The sequence below is a fragment of the Capra hircus genome, chromosome 17 (assembly GCF_001704415.2).
Source record: "Capra hircus breed San Clemente chromosome 17, ASM170441v1, whole genome shotgun sequence".
NCBI lineage: Eukaryota > Metazoa > Chordata > Mammalia > Artiodactyla > Bovidae > Capra > Capra hircus.
In genome coordinates, this window is record NC_030824.1 from 45692243 (window position 1) to 45708006 (window position 15764).

The 15764-nt window shown below is 35.6% G+C and overlaps 1 non-coding gene across 1 annotated transcript; it reads left to right on the top strand.

The window, feature by feature from the left end:
- On the top strand, positions 1129–1200 carry TRNAC-GCA. Its single transcript has one exon. It is a non-coding gene; the product is annotated as a tRNA-Cys (tRNA).

Below are 15764 nucleotides of genomic sequence, written 5' to 3' on the forward strand. Positions count from 1 at the left end.
CATAAAGACTAAACTAATCAGACCAGGTACAATTCACATCCAAAAGGGACCTAACCAGAATTTGGAACCACAGAATGCATTTTAAAGGCTTTGGCAGATTGTTTTCTATATTTTTAAAAAGAATTATTATAGTCATTTAAGATAAGTAACTATGAACATACTGAAAAGAAATAATTTTCTGGTATATTGAAAAGGTATCCGTAAATGAAAGCTTTATTGATATAACAAGAAAATAATTTCCTGTCCAAAAATTATACACTAAAACATATTTTTTATACACATATACTTTTAGAAATATACAATATTACATATAAATTATATATTTTATATTTAATAAAAATCAGATTCATAAATATATAAATATAAATATATTATATATTATATAATATAGTATATTATAAATATACAAATTTATTTTATACAAATAGCTGGAGTTTGGGTATTCAAAGTCACCGTTTTCAAAATTATTAAATAAAGATACACTATAAGCATTTACTATACATTGACAATATAGTAATAAGCATAATAAAATTTTACTACTAAGCTATTAACTTTGAAGAATGTGCCATGGACCTGCATTCCATAAAGGAGCAAAGTCTTAGCCCTTCTCTACCACAGATGAGTTTAAAGACTTCTAGTTCTTTAAAGATGTTCTAAAAACTGTATTATTATGCCACCTTCTATGAAAATTTTTAGAGCAATTCCTCAGGATTTCATTGGGAGAATAAAGCTATAATTCAGCTAAAATCCACCACTTTATGCTATTTAGGACTGTACACAAGGAAATCTGGGCGTTCTGTGAATACACTCTGAACACAAAAGCAGCATAAGGAATTAATTACAAAGAGATGTGCATATATACAATCTCTGCAGATGCACATATAAATATTTGTAAGTATCGTGTTCATAATACTAAAAATGTTTTCAGTATTGGGGCTCACATTATATTTATAGGTGGAAATTGTTGCAAATATGTTACTGAATGATCAGGTAGACTCTGCAGGGTACAGAGAAAAACAAACGGTCCATCTGGAGCATCATTATCAACACACTTCTGAAGAAAGTTGAGCTGAAGTGTGTATGTGTATTTGTGTGTGTGTGTGTGTTTGTGTATATATATGTTTGTCTTCCCTGGTGGCTCAGATGGTAAAGCGTCTGCCTGCAATGCAGGAGACCCAGGTTCGATCCCTGGGTTGGGAAGATCTCCTGGAGAAAGAAACGGCAACCCACTCATATATATATATATGTATGTGCATATACACTATGCAAATAAATTCTTTAAAAGGTTCCAGCGTGCATGCGTGTGTAGTCACTCAATCATGTCCTACTCTTTGCAACTCCATGGACTGTAGCCTATCAGGCTCCTTTGTCCATGGAACTTTCCAAGCAAGAATACTGGAGTGGGCTGCTATATCCTTCTCCAGGTATCTAATCTCCTACATTGGCAGGCAGATTCTTTATCACTGTGCCACCTTGGAAGCCCCTCCAAGGTTTCAGAGGTCCTCCTAATTTGAATTTCATTACTCAGAAACTCTCATCTAAATAGGACAACTATAGGAGCCAAGAAACCAAGGTTCTGATTGCCATTTTACCATTATTTTACTTTGTCACTTGAAACAAATCAATTAAACCTGTCTGAATCTCAGCTACCTCCTTTTTAAAATTAGGAACTAGATTAGATGATTTCTATGGTTGCCTCATGCTCTAACAGTCTGTGATGCTGATTACATTCTGGCTTGAGACCAAAAATCTTTAGTGCAAGATAAGAGATACCACTTAATGACGCTGTGACCTTTATAAATGATATTCTCACAAATGTAAGAGGGGCAAAAGCTTGAAAGCATAGGATGAAAGGCTTACACTTCTCCAGGGAGCTATATAGTTCATCTCCTCACTTTATTCAGGGCTCTGTTGAAATATCCCCTCATCATAAAGGCCTTTTTTTGTTCCCTGAACATCCCATGTAACCAGTCACCTACTGTTTTCTGCAGAGTACAATTTTTTATTCTTCTTTCTAGCATCCCTGGCCACAAAGTATTTTACATTTTTAATATTTTGGATGTTTATAATCTTGTCACCAATGTTAACTCCATGAAAGCAGTTTTGTTTTGTCTTGGTTTAATTCACAGCACTTCAAATAGAATAGTGCCAAAGGTGCTCAAAGTTTGCTGACTGAATGATTGATGCTTTCAACCATAAGTTCATGAACATAAGTGGATCACAGAGGTGTGCTGACACTGAGTAGAAGAAAATGATGCTGAAAAAGTAACTTGCAACATGGCTATAGAAGGGTTGGTATAACATTCAAAAGCAGATCTAACAGAACTTTTTATGGTGATGGAAATACTCTAGATTGGTGATGTCATGCCCTATTCAGTAATCACTATCAATTCAGTAGCGTCACAGTGAAGTGAAGTGAAGTTGCTCAGTCGTGTCTGACTCTTTGCGACCCCGTGGACTGTAGCCTACCAGGCTCTTCCCTCCATGGAATTCTGCAGGCAAGAGTACTGGAGTGGGTTTGCCATTTCCTTCTCCAGGGGATCTTCCTGACTCAGGAGTCACACCCGGGTCTCCCGCATTCCAGGCAGACGCTTTAACCTCTGAGCCACCAGGGAAGCCCGTAGCATGTCATCTGAGTGCTTAAAATGAGGCTGTGATTGAGGAACTCAATTTCTTTTATTACTTTTTAAATTAATTTTAAGCTTAAATATAAATAGCCACATGGGACTAGTGGCTACTGTATTGCCTTATGTAGTTTCTTAGGAATTTGAAACTTAAGACAACTGGAATCTATACAAGATCTTCTAGAAGAAAAAATAATGGGATAAGAACTATATTTTTGAAAAATGATAGTGAAAGTAGCATTTAAAATGAATTGGAGTAGATAGAAACTGGAAAGAAAAATGGCCACATAAAAAAATTTGAATGTTAGGAACTGAGATCAGTTGAACAGAAGGAAAAGAGATGACTGGGAAACATCAAACAAGCAGAATCAATAGGACTTCAATGTTTTTAACTATGACCTCATGTTTGTTGCTATAGGTGATTAGATGGCTAACAATATAACCAACGAAAGAATCCAGATAGTGGAGAAAAACCATACTTGTGCTAAGTGACATTTACTTTGGAAAAAAAAGTCAGGTCATTTTGAATATTTTTTAAATCCAGATACCTACATCTCAATTATGGCCCAGAAAACACTTGTAAATTTAAAAAAGAAAAATATTTGCTTGCTTTCCTAGTTTGTCAAAAACAGAAAACAAGTCCAAGAAAGTTTGTATCCAATTTAACATTGACATTAAGTTAACACTGTTTCTACTGAAACTCCAATACTTTGGCCACCTCATGCGAAGAGGTGACTAACTGGAAAAGACCCTGATGCCGGGAGGGATTCGGGGCAGGAGAAGGGGATGACAGAGGATGAGATGGCTGGATGGCATCACTGACTTGATGCACATGAGTCTGAGTGAACTCCGGGAGTTGGTGATGGACAGGGAGACCTGGCGTACTGCGATTCATGGGGTCGCAAAGAGTCGGACACGACTGAGTGACTGAACTGAACTGAACATTGAATGTATATGTACGTGTGTTTGCATGTATGTGCATATACATATATACATGCACACACACACATATTCAAGTTTTGTAAGTACATATAGTTCGAAAAATAATTTAAGATCTAAGATGTCATCAAATAATCCATTTTGTTCATCTTTCTTGTAAAAAGCCACCTGGGACAAGCAGCCATGTTTTTTGTTCTTTGTCTTTTTAATGGAGGAATATATTTTTATTTTAGGCTCACATCTCAACAGTGAAACCCTTTCTATCACAACACAAGAAAAATTTCTCCCATATTGGCAACTATTTTTATATGGTTGGCAGGTTTCAATGAGTCTGAGCATGAATAAAACCCAACGACTCCACCGGATGAAAAGCTCATGAACTTCCGCTTTTCAAGATGAAGTAGAAAACAACTGTCAGATGTAAGAAAACCAAAGAATGATTTAATATTTCAGCAACAAAGAATGCTTGACCCTTATGTGCACTATTAAAATCTTCATATAACAAACTCATATAATGGGCCAGTCAGAATTTAGAAGCAAATACAGTTTCTTGGCAGACTGAGGATTTTTGCCATCTGTATCTCAGAGTAGAAGGAAACATACCCTGTGTTCAGGCTCTGTAATAAGCATATGAAAGTCAAAGGTGCGTCTGTATATCCCAAGTGAAGTAAAAATGAAAAGAAATGCCTGCAGGGCTCATGTTCTGAATAAAACTATCTATATTTTGAGAAATTCCACTCTCTATGGACTTCTAATGATTACAACAGCAGGAGATGGAGCCAAAGAGACTCAAAGCAAATCGAAAAGCATGATTTTAAGAGAAACCCCCCAACACCCAGTAGAATGATAATATAGATTTACCCAGATTTCAATCTATATCCACTAGTAAGACATATATTGGGACAATAGCAGCATGATAGAATATAATTCACCAGAGAGACTGATACATAATGGCCACCTTTTCTATTTTTCTTCTTCTGAAAGAGATGTGATTATAATTACAAAGCACAAAAATTATTTTAAAGAAGCATATATACACTAGGATTGTAAATCTGAAAGCTACTAAAAATCTTCAAACTGAGATACAATACTAAAATATGACCATAGGTAGAAGAATGTGCAGAAGAGAGTTTACCACTTACTAGGTTAATACAGGTCTGACAGATTCAATCTTATTTTGAGTAACTAAATTTTCATTAAAATTCTGTTTTATATGGATATTAGAGTTCATAAGAATTAATTAAGCCATAAATTGTTCAGAGCCTTAGCTAGAAGGGAAATGGAAATTAGAAAATCTCACAACTGTGAGTATATTTATCTGAAGGTACTCTATTAGTACAGATCTTGTATTTTCTTTAGAATTTATCAGTTCATTACTATATTTCATCTTTTTTGTGATAAAAATATATCTTTGGTCAAAAGATCTATATTCTCACTTTCTTAACACTTCCCTTTCCCATCCCATAAGCTGAGAGATAAAGCTTTCCTCATTGGCTTGGGTTGGGTACAAAAGTTTGGAATCTGAAACTGTTTTTAACTAATTATAAGTGCAATAAAACTATGAAACTATTTTCAATATTGTTGGTAATTCAGGATATTAAAGTGAATACTCTCAAGGAAAATACACGCATACCTGTGGAATTATCAGATAACTAAAATTTTATCTAGCACTATGAGCTATTAAATATGTGAAAGCAATGTGAACTCAACATGAACTGCTGATGAGAGCTATATTGCTACAATGGCTTTGAAAAACTGTCATTATCTAATAAGCATATACCTCACATAAACCTGCAGCTATAATAGAATATATAAAAATTACTAAGAGCATTTATGATAGTCAAAAATATATATATTACACACTATGCAACAAAAGTAAAATGAATAGCTTAAGTTGTAAAGAAAATTAACTATAACCAGTCAGTGATGTATGTGATTCTTGTTGCTGTTGTTTAGTCACTAAGTCATATTCAGCTCTTTTAAGACCCCATGGACAGTAGCCCACTAGGCTCCTCTGTCCATGCCATTTCCCAGGCAAGACTGGGGTGGGCTGCCAGATCCTCTCCAAGGGATCTTCCTGACCCAGGGATTGAACCCATGTCTCCTGCATTGACAGGCAGATTCTTTACCACTGAACCACTCTGCCTACCAATGTGTATGATTCTTATAGGTATGATGTTAATTAAAGGAAGCATAACACAAAATAAGATATATAATTGTTTCATTTACATACAATTCACAAACATATACAACTGTATTATTTTACTACATGAGTAAAATTTTAAAGGAAAGTGAGTAAGTGATTCTCATAAAGTTCAGATAATCTTACGGATGGAGAGATGATTACTAAAGAAAACAGTGCATTTTCAGAGTGCTGAAAATGTTCTATGTCTCCATACCAGGGGTGGCTACTCAGCTTATCACTTTATTATTATTAATTATAGTGTATATCATGTATCACATATTTCTCAATACTTCTGTTATATTTTACAATTTTAAAATGTTTTTTAAAATTCAGCCTTGATCACTGTCATTGGTTAAACAGTGGTCCCCCAAAACATGTCCACCCAGAACCCCATAATGTGATCTTATTTGGAAGATGGGATTTTGTAAATGTAACTAAGATAAGGATCTTGACAGAATATCACCGTGGATTAGTGTGGCTCCTAAGACCAATGAGAAATGTCTTTATAAGAAACAAAAAAAGGAAAAGAGACACAAACACAGGGAAGAAGGCCATGCAAAGGTGGAGTTGGCAACTCGAGTTCTGTTGGCAAAAGCCAAGGAAAACTGTGAGCCACTAGAAGCTAGAAAAGGTCAGAAGGATTCTTCCCTGGAGCCTTCAGGAGGAGTTAACATCTTGACTTTGGACTTATGGCCTTCACAACTGTGAGAAAACAAATTTTTGTTATTTTAAGCTACTAAATTTGTTGTCGTTTGTTACAGGAGCCCTAGGAAATGAATGCAGGCATTCTGCAGACAGCATTACAGAGTGAGTCCTTTAGATCTTAGGCTGCGGAATTGGCCTTGGTTACAATTCTGAATCGAGCATTTACAAACCTTGGACAATTCATAGTACCTTTTACTTCTAGTTTTCCCATGTATAGAATGAGAATAACATTATCGACTGGAAAATGTTGCAGGAAAGGGAAAATTAAGTAATTTAAAAACCTTGATACACTGCTGCATATGAAGGGCCCAGATAATTACACACACTTATACCCTCTCCTCACAATGAGCCACAAATAATGAACTGTTCTTGAGGTAAGACCGTCGTATGAGATGAATGTGTTAGATAACTGTTATGATACTATAAATTAAAATTAAATTAACTTGCCTTGGACTCATTTCAGGAACACCAAGCAATTGGTCCCAGCAGAGGCTTAATTCCATGAAGTAAAGGTGCTTCTCTAGTCTAGTTTACACCTCTGGTCTCTGTTACTTATTTATATTTGGACTTATTCTGCTAGTATACATCAGGTTTCCCTGGTGGCTCAGTGGTAAAGAAACTGCCTGCCAATGCAGAAGACCCAGGTTTGATCCCTGGTCCAGGAAGATCCCCTGGAGAAGGAAATGGCAACCCACTCCAGTATTCTTGCCTGGAGAATCCCATGGACAGAGGAGTCTGGCAGGCTATAGTCCATAATGTCACAAAAGTGTTGGACATGATTTAGTGACTAAAAAACAAGCACAAAATATACATCAGTCTTTCACTATTAGTCAGTGAGAAATACCAGAGAAACAGAAATAATCTCAATACATTCAAAGAATCAGGCTTTTAAGGTAAACTTTAGACCATGAAAAATCCACTTAAATGAAGATTTTAGGGAGAAACAAACTGTTGGTCCTTGTTGGGACCTAACAAACGCCATGATAGGCTTCAGGGACTAAGGTAGGACTCACGGGAAAGGCTGAGTCATTGCCCAGTGAGGTCATCCCCGCGGATGCCAGGACTTGTCTAATCAGCATACTCCCTGTAACCTGGTTTGACTTTATCAGGACGTAAAAGACATCCCCCTGCAGCCAATAGCCAATTAGTAAATACCAGGAAAACCCTGCAGCCAATAAAGATTAGCCAATTAGTAAATACTAGGAAACTCCTGCAGTCAATCAGCCCTTGCCAACTCTCTATAAAGACTGCTGTAAATCTGGGCTCGGGGCTCCTTGCTTCACTCCACTGCACTGGATGTGGCGGGAGCCCTAGCTCGAGCTAGAAATAAAACCCCTTCATGCTTTTGCATTGCTGCGGACGTCTTATTCTCTCAGTTTTGGGGACTCGGACTCTGGGCATAACAGTCCTTCCCTAAGAAAGAAGAAACCATCCTTTTTTTGTTTTTTTCTTTTTCTATTCTGTACACTTATTTGAACATCTAGTGTAATAGCACGGTTCTAAAGAATAAAACCATCTGACAATATAGTCACCAACTACACAGACATCTACGGCACCTTCTTCGTACAGACAAAATCAACTGTAATAAAACATTACCATAGGGTTTCCCTGGTGGTTCAGATGGTAAAGAATCTGCCTACAATGATGGAGACCTGGGTTCGATCCCTGGGTTGGGAAGATCCCCTGGAGGAGAGCATAGCAACCCACTCCAGTATCCCTGCCTGGAGAATCCCCATAGACAGAGGAGCCTGGAGGGCTACAGTCCGTGGGGTCACAGAGTTGGACACAACTGAGTGACTAAGCACACACAGACAAAACATTACTATAGTCATTATAAGTGAACTTTTATTTAACATTTTAAATGATTGTACACCAAATAAAGCTAAATATATTGAAATGTAAAGCCCTCCCCTTTTAAGCAGTGTTTTAAAAGTTTTTCTCCACTGAAACCTTACAAATATACTGTCCTTTCTGACTAAAACCATCTATTAACCTTCATTGAGCTCCTTAACTTCATTTTTTAAAGAGAAAGTAGTAAATTGGATGGCAGTTCAAAGTTGAGATGCTTCATAAATAAGAAGACAGTAAGGTGGGTTGGGGTTATAAGTTTATATAGAAGCTTAGAGTAAAATTCTTAGCCTTGGTGTTTAGCAACTCTGTATCTCAGTTTTTTAATCTTCCAGGCCTAAGTTTATTCACTTAAAAAATTAAGATGGTAATAATACCTACAGCAAATAGCTAGTGCATATAAAAGCATTCACTTCAGTATCAATAGCATCACTTAATAAATATTAATTGGTCATCAGTCTTATCTTTTTTTTAAACTCACCTCTTTCTGAATTCACTTTAGTGTCCTCTCCCACAAAACCTAAATTTCTGGACTACTGTCCCTACCACTCTTACCTTTCAGGCAAGCTTCTTGAAGGATTTGTCTCTCTTTTTAGAGCCTCATCTGCCATTCATTGCTCAACTGCACAAAAATCTGACTTAAAAATAAGGTTTTTAATATACATACTGGGATTCACACATATCCATATTTGCAAATGTAATCTATACGCCAGTGACTTAATTTAGGACTGTTAGATGCATACTCCATCCTCCATTCCCTCACTTTTATTTAAATTTAGTAAGTTATTTTTAGCCTGCCATGATACCACACAGAATAAAGGACCACAAATATGATCAAATTGTGGTAAAAGAGATGAAAAGGAATGGGTTGGAGGTTGACAAGGTCTTTTTCTAAGGGAGGAGCTATGCTATCCTCCTCTCTTCCTTTGTTTTACTACCAGAGACACCACAGTGATTAAGTGTCTACATCAGAAATTTTGGACCCTGTAGAGGAATGCCACACCCTGGGATGGCAGAAGAGAGATGCAGATGAAGCCTCAATGACATTTTAGAACTCATTTCAGGCAATGTTGCTTTCCACCATGCTCTTCCACAAGATTGAAATAAATTTATATAAGCACATGTGATAAGGGAATATTATTGTTCTGTGTAGTTGGGTGAATCCAATCAATTCTATACATTGAAACCAGAAAGTGAAAGAGGAGAGTGAAAAAGTTGGCTTAAAGCTCAACATTCAGAAAACTAAGTTCATGGCATCCGGTCCCATCACTTCATGGAAAATAGATGGGGAAACAGTGAAAACAGTGGCAGACTTTATTTTGGGGGGCTCCAAAATCACTGAAGATGGTGAGCGCAGCCATGAAATTAAAAGACACTTACTCCTTGGAAGAAAAGTTATAACCAACCTAGATAGCATATTCAAACGCAGAGACATTACTTTGCCAACAAAGGTCCATCTAGTCAAGGCTATGTTTTTTCCAGGAGTCATGTATGGATGTGAGAGTTGGACTGTGAAGAAGGCTGAGCGCCGAAGAATTGATGCTTTTGAACTGTGGTGTTGGAGAAGACTCTTGAGAGTCTTTTTCACTCTCCTCTTTCACTTTCATCAAGAGGCTTTTTAGTTCCTCTTCACTTTCTGCCATAAAGGTGGTTTCTAGACACTGATATTTAAGAATCCCCAATTAAATGATTCTCCCTAACATTAGGGATGTGCTGCATTCTCATGCTGACCTTGCACACACAGCATCCAATTAACCCTTTCATTTTGAGCATTAAATCAACATTTTAATTCTGCATTTAAAACTGACTGGATAAGTACCACACATAAATGATTCTCAAAAGGAAAAAGAGTGAAGAAAATCAATAAAGAGAAAAGCAAAGGGAATTGGGGGATGATGCGATGAAGATGAAAGGAAGCTCTCCATTGATAGCCACTGCAGAATGGCATAAGATGCTAAAGTTGGAAATAAAGAAGAAAGCAAGAAAGAAACTAGATTATCTGATTTACATGATGTATTTGTAATGAGAAAACTTTATGGCACTTCTGAGAATTTGGAGTGATAAGGATATACAAACTAAACACATAATAAAGCAAGTGATTAACTCCAGATAAAGTGTCACACAAGAAAGCAATTATATTCATAATATATAGTATTTAGCTCAGATAGAAACACTTACAAACACATATTAATGTAACAACTGAATAACGTTTTAACCAAAAGTTATGATAAACCTCTAGTGAAACAATGGAGGTAGAGAAAATGTGTTTTCATATGTATGAAAAGACTGCTAAAAAAAGCTTCTACTCTGGGACATTAATGGATACATAGAATGTAAAACTGAGAAATCCATAAATAGAAATAGAAACAAGCCATTTAGATATATAGATGCAAACACCAAAAGAAAAATCCTCTAAAGTTCAAATACTTGGCCCTGATGATTGGGTATCTTGAATGAAGAGAATAGGAGCAGAACTCAAATTTTTGCACAGTGTACTATTTGGTTAAGATGTATAGGTGGCTCAGACAGTAGAGAATCAGCCTGCCATGCAGGTGACCCAGGTTTGATCCTTGGGTTGGGAAGGGAATGGCAACCCGCTCCAGCATTCCTGCCTGGAGAATTCCATAGAAAGAGGAGCCTGGGGGGCTACAGTCCATGAGGCCGCAAAGAGTTGGACACAGCTGACTCACTAACACATTCATACACACACACGCTAATTCATTATAACTGAAAAAATTTAAAAATAGTTGTTTTTAAGAAACTATAATAACTTGAAATATGTTATCTAAAACAGACAACTATTTATTAGGAAGATAAATGCTATAATTAATAAGTGAGTTGAAACTGTCATAATGCTTTGAACATTTTCAACTATTAAAACTTTGAAAACTGCTTGATCTTGAAGTATTTATACTTTTCCTCTCTAATTTTTTATGCTATTTATTTGTTTAGCATGCTTTTTTCCACTGTGCCAAAATAGTTCAATGTTAGATTCACATTTTCAGAAATTCTAAATTAATCAAATGTGAATTACTACATAATACACGCTAAAGAGCAAAATTCCAAATGCTGGCATAAATTCTGCCTTTGAACCAATCTCAACTGTAAAGGAGCAAAACTGAAAATAATCTCCATGAAAGTCCAATATTTTATGACAAAAACAAAAAAAAATTCACTATAAGACCAAAAATATCTTCACTATCCATCTCCGCTGAGGTAAGAAACGCAAAACACGTTAACAAAATGTTCCCTCACTCTATCACTTATGCATTATCAAGAGATTTCAATTTTGCAATTTATATCCCTCCTGTCATGTGTTAATTTTAAAAACAGTTACTCTGCTTTTTTACTAGAGTGAAAGGGAAATGAAAACCTTTTCGCAACTGGCCTAGTATTTGCAAAGGTGAAATCTTAAAGCGAAATGGAATGGGGCACAGGAAATCAAAAGAGTTTAAGGATGTAACTATAACCAGGGAATAAAAGGTCATTCATTTTTACAAAAACTCAAAGCAGTCTCTGACGCACCTAATTAATGAATAAAATTCTTATTTCTTTTACAATAGACCTTTAAACTATTTCCACCCAGCAGTCTCAAAATGATTTCACTAGGAGGTTACTGGAGTTATTGAGCTGAAATGGCAGCTGCTGTTTTTCTCGGTTTCCTTTATTCGTAAAAGGACTGGTAACTTTACATTTGGTTCCCACACACTTCTCCACTGGCAACTCCCCTCTGTTTTGTCTCTCCCCAAAATGTTTAATCTAATTTAGAGTATTCAAAGGGGAAAGAATTAACTTCTTTTCTAAAAGTAATTAAAAGCATGATGCCTTTTATTCACTTGCTTCTAAATTAGGACTGCCCTTTCAAAGAAATATTAAGCTGAAATAGATAAAGTTCACCTTAGTGAATACTACAATTATCTAGGGAAGCAAGGATCTATATGTGAGACAAGCTCTATACCTGTAGTTTAGCAATATCCACATGAGAAGAAGATTAAGCAGCTCTCAAACTGCATTTGAACTGTTCAGTAGATGTCAGCATATTAAATTCCTTACTCTTAAAGATCAACGAGATATATTTTCATATTTGAATACCTTCTTATCATAAAAATACATCCGGTGCCTTCCTGGTAACAAAATAGGATTGATATTGATCCTAGATTTGACCACAGATTTACAGCCTTCAACAAAATATTACTTAGGAGAAAATATATACTCTGGAATTTTTTTTAGTGAGTCATTGTGGAGAATATAATGAAATCAAATAAAGTGGAGAGACATGAAAAAAGTGAAAAATGCTCTGATTCAATTAACTAAGGGCAAGCTCCCTTAGACTTTTCACAACCAAAGATTCTTCTGAGGATACAACTATGCTAATTAAATAGGTACCTTTGTGCTTCTTAATTACTTTCATCTCTCCCAGAAAGGTATTACATGAAATTTCACAACCATTCTACAGAAGCTAAAATATAATACTGAAAAAAACTAAAACACAGTTTCAACTCTATGGGATGAAATTAAGTTAGAAACTAGACATTCACAGGTAAGTATGTATAAGATAATTCTACATATGATGTAATAAAATAGAACCCATTGTGTGTACGTGGAAGAGTGATTTATACATCAATATTTGAATGTTTAGAAGGATTAGAAATGCATCCACTAATTGCATTGCAAATCTATAAAGTGTAAGAAATTCTTTACAGAAAGAAAACAGGTTGTTGCAGGAAACCAGTAAGACAGAAATAGTACAACTAAAAAAATAGAGTGAATAAAATATATAATGGTATAACTGATCTATCCATGTTTAAAAATAAAACTATCCCTACAAAGTAATTTTATTTACAAAAGAACTTTAAAAATTTCACAAACTACTTAAATATATCAATGTGAACAATTGTAATCCAGAAAGAACTAGTCATTCTCAAATTAGGTATTGAGACTAACCATATCACAGTTCCACTTTTCATATAAAAACATTTTTATCCAGGACTTTGTACGTATTTAGCACAATGTCCCAAACATAAAGGAGTTCATTTCATATTAATATTTTTTAATATGTGAGTAAATGAATGTATGTAGTTAGTAAGCAAATAAATAAGCAAGCGTGGGAGACAGGCATATTGATAAAATCAAACAATGAAATTTTAGCAAGAAAAAAACCATCCAGAGCATTACAAGCATTTTATACGTACAGATTTTGTATGGACAAAGGACATAACTTGTTCTAAGACCACTGCTTGTCTAGTTAGATACCTGAATGAATTGAGAGAAACCTTATGAAGCGTGTAGAGGCAACACACCCTATACTATTGGCAGACAGCACATTCTAGAAGAGTCTATCATATTGACATTTAACGTGTTGATGCATTTTTCATTACAACTTGAAGGCAAATCATATTTTTGTAAAGGTCAATGGAGGTAGGCACTTAAAGCACTCAAATTTGACAAAGTTATTCATCATCAGTTTTTCTAGGAAACGTACTTGCTCAAATGACAGTCACTAGACATTGCTTTGCTTTTAATTTCCTTTGTTATCATTGTTTAACTATTCCCCATGGAAGATAAAGGTTTTGTTGAGGCAACCAAGAAATTCTAAAGTCTCCTGCTGGGGACTTAATATCCTAAACCCAATTTTCCCCTCCACCAACACATCTTTAAATACTCCCTTTTGTTTCTGATGGGGGAAGAAAAAAAGCAACTATCAAAAAATTGAAACCTACTCTACATCCCATGTAGACATCCCTTTACTTTTAAAACCTCCTCGTCATTAAATGACAGAGTTGTTTTAGTGGTGTTCCCCCTAATTTAGTGTTAGGGGCAAATTGCCTAGTGGGAAAACATTCAATTTAGTGGATAATGAGAAATCTACTTTGAAGCAACTCCTAAAGGAAACCTTAAAAAAGAACATCTCAAGTTCTGTTTGTTTTCTCTTGTCATGGTAAAACAACCATAGCCAGTTACTAAGAACCCAATCTACTTCATGTCTGAGTTCTATTATCCTCACAAATTTAAGAAGGAAAAATTGATCTCCTTAATTTTAAATTAAGAGATCCTCTTGACCTGTTCTTTTCCTATTCTCCATGGCACTTTTCACTTTCCAACACACCAGTTTATTTATTTATTACACACACACACACCAAAAAAAAAAAAAAACAGCAGTTGAGAACATCTGTCTATTTTATTCATAATGTATTCCAAACACTCTAGTACATCACGGCGGTGGCGAGTTGCCAAGCAGTGTCTGACTCTTTGTGACCCCATGGACTGTAGCCACCAGGCTCCTCTGTCCGTGGGGATTTTCAGCCAAGAATACTGGAGTGGGTTTCTATTTCCTTCCCCAGGAGATCTTACTGGACCAGGTATCAAAACCGCATCTGCTGCACTGGAATTATCAAATTCCAGTCATATGGCACATTACATGTTATTAACTTTGGAAGGACCCTATAGTTGATAAATTTGAGTTCATAAAAGATCTAAATCTAGGTTATAATACAGCTCCATGTAAGCACTATGTAAACACAACCTAAAGAAATGATCTTTTTGTTTTCTCTTAGGCTCTAGCTAAATATGCAAAATAAGTCAGCTGTACTTATATTGCAATATCCACATCTTAAAGATGTTTATTTATTTTTTATTAAACCTAAGCATCAATAGTGGGAAGGATTGAGATCTCAACCAAAACTTTCTTAGGGAGACATATCCAGTGGGACTAGGTTAGCACTAAGCATATCTGTTTCAAGTGAAAAGATACTCATACTTAACTTGCTATTTCACTCAGAAGCTATCCAGGAAAGTAAATTGTTCAAAAATAGGGAAGACAAAACCTGGGGCCCATTTCATTTCTCCAACCCAAAAAGGAGACTATGGGTTAGCCTCCTATTTTAGCAGATGTTCATGCCTTCATTTTATTTTAAAAATGAACTTAATACATTTAGCCAACATCTCCTTGGGTTTCTAGAGGTTTGTTTCTATTTCAAACTCCAAATACCTAAGAGCACTCATACTTCAGAATGCTGGAGAACTTATACCTCATCAAAAAACAATAAATTTCATTGGGAAGTACTTTGAAAATACTCAAGTTTAGAGAATTTATCTTACTGACCTTGGAAAAGGGCAGTGAAAAAAAAATCTGAAGAAATGGTTTCTGAATTTCTTTGTATGCTTATTTCATTTTGGAATTCATCATGCTTATATATCAGCTTGAGAGAACCAAATGATCCTCAAACAACTGGCCAGCAGTAAAGTGAGCATTTGCAAGGAAGCACATCTTCTTGAAAATTATAAGCTAGATATGGGCCAATAATTGCAGAGTAATTGAGTGCATTAAGATAAATAAACAAATTATGGTGGCAAAGAGGACAAAGCCAACAAACAAATAGGAAATACTGGAGAAAACATAAATTCAAAGTTAGGATTGCTTATTTCTCCATGTAGTAGTGTGTAATGTCAGCCCTACACTGATA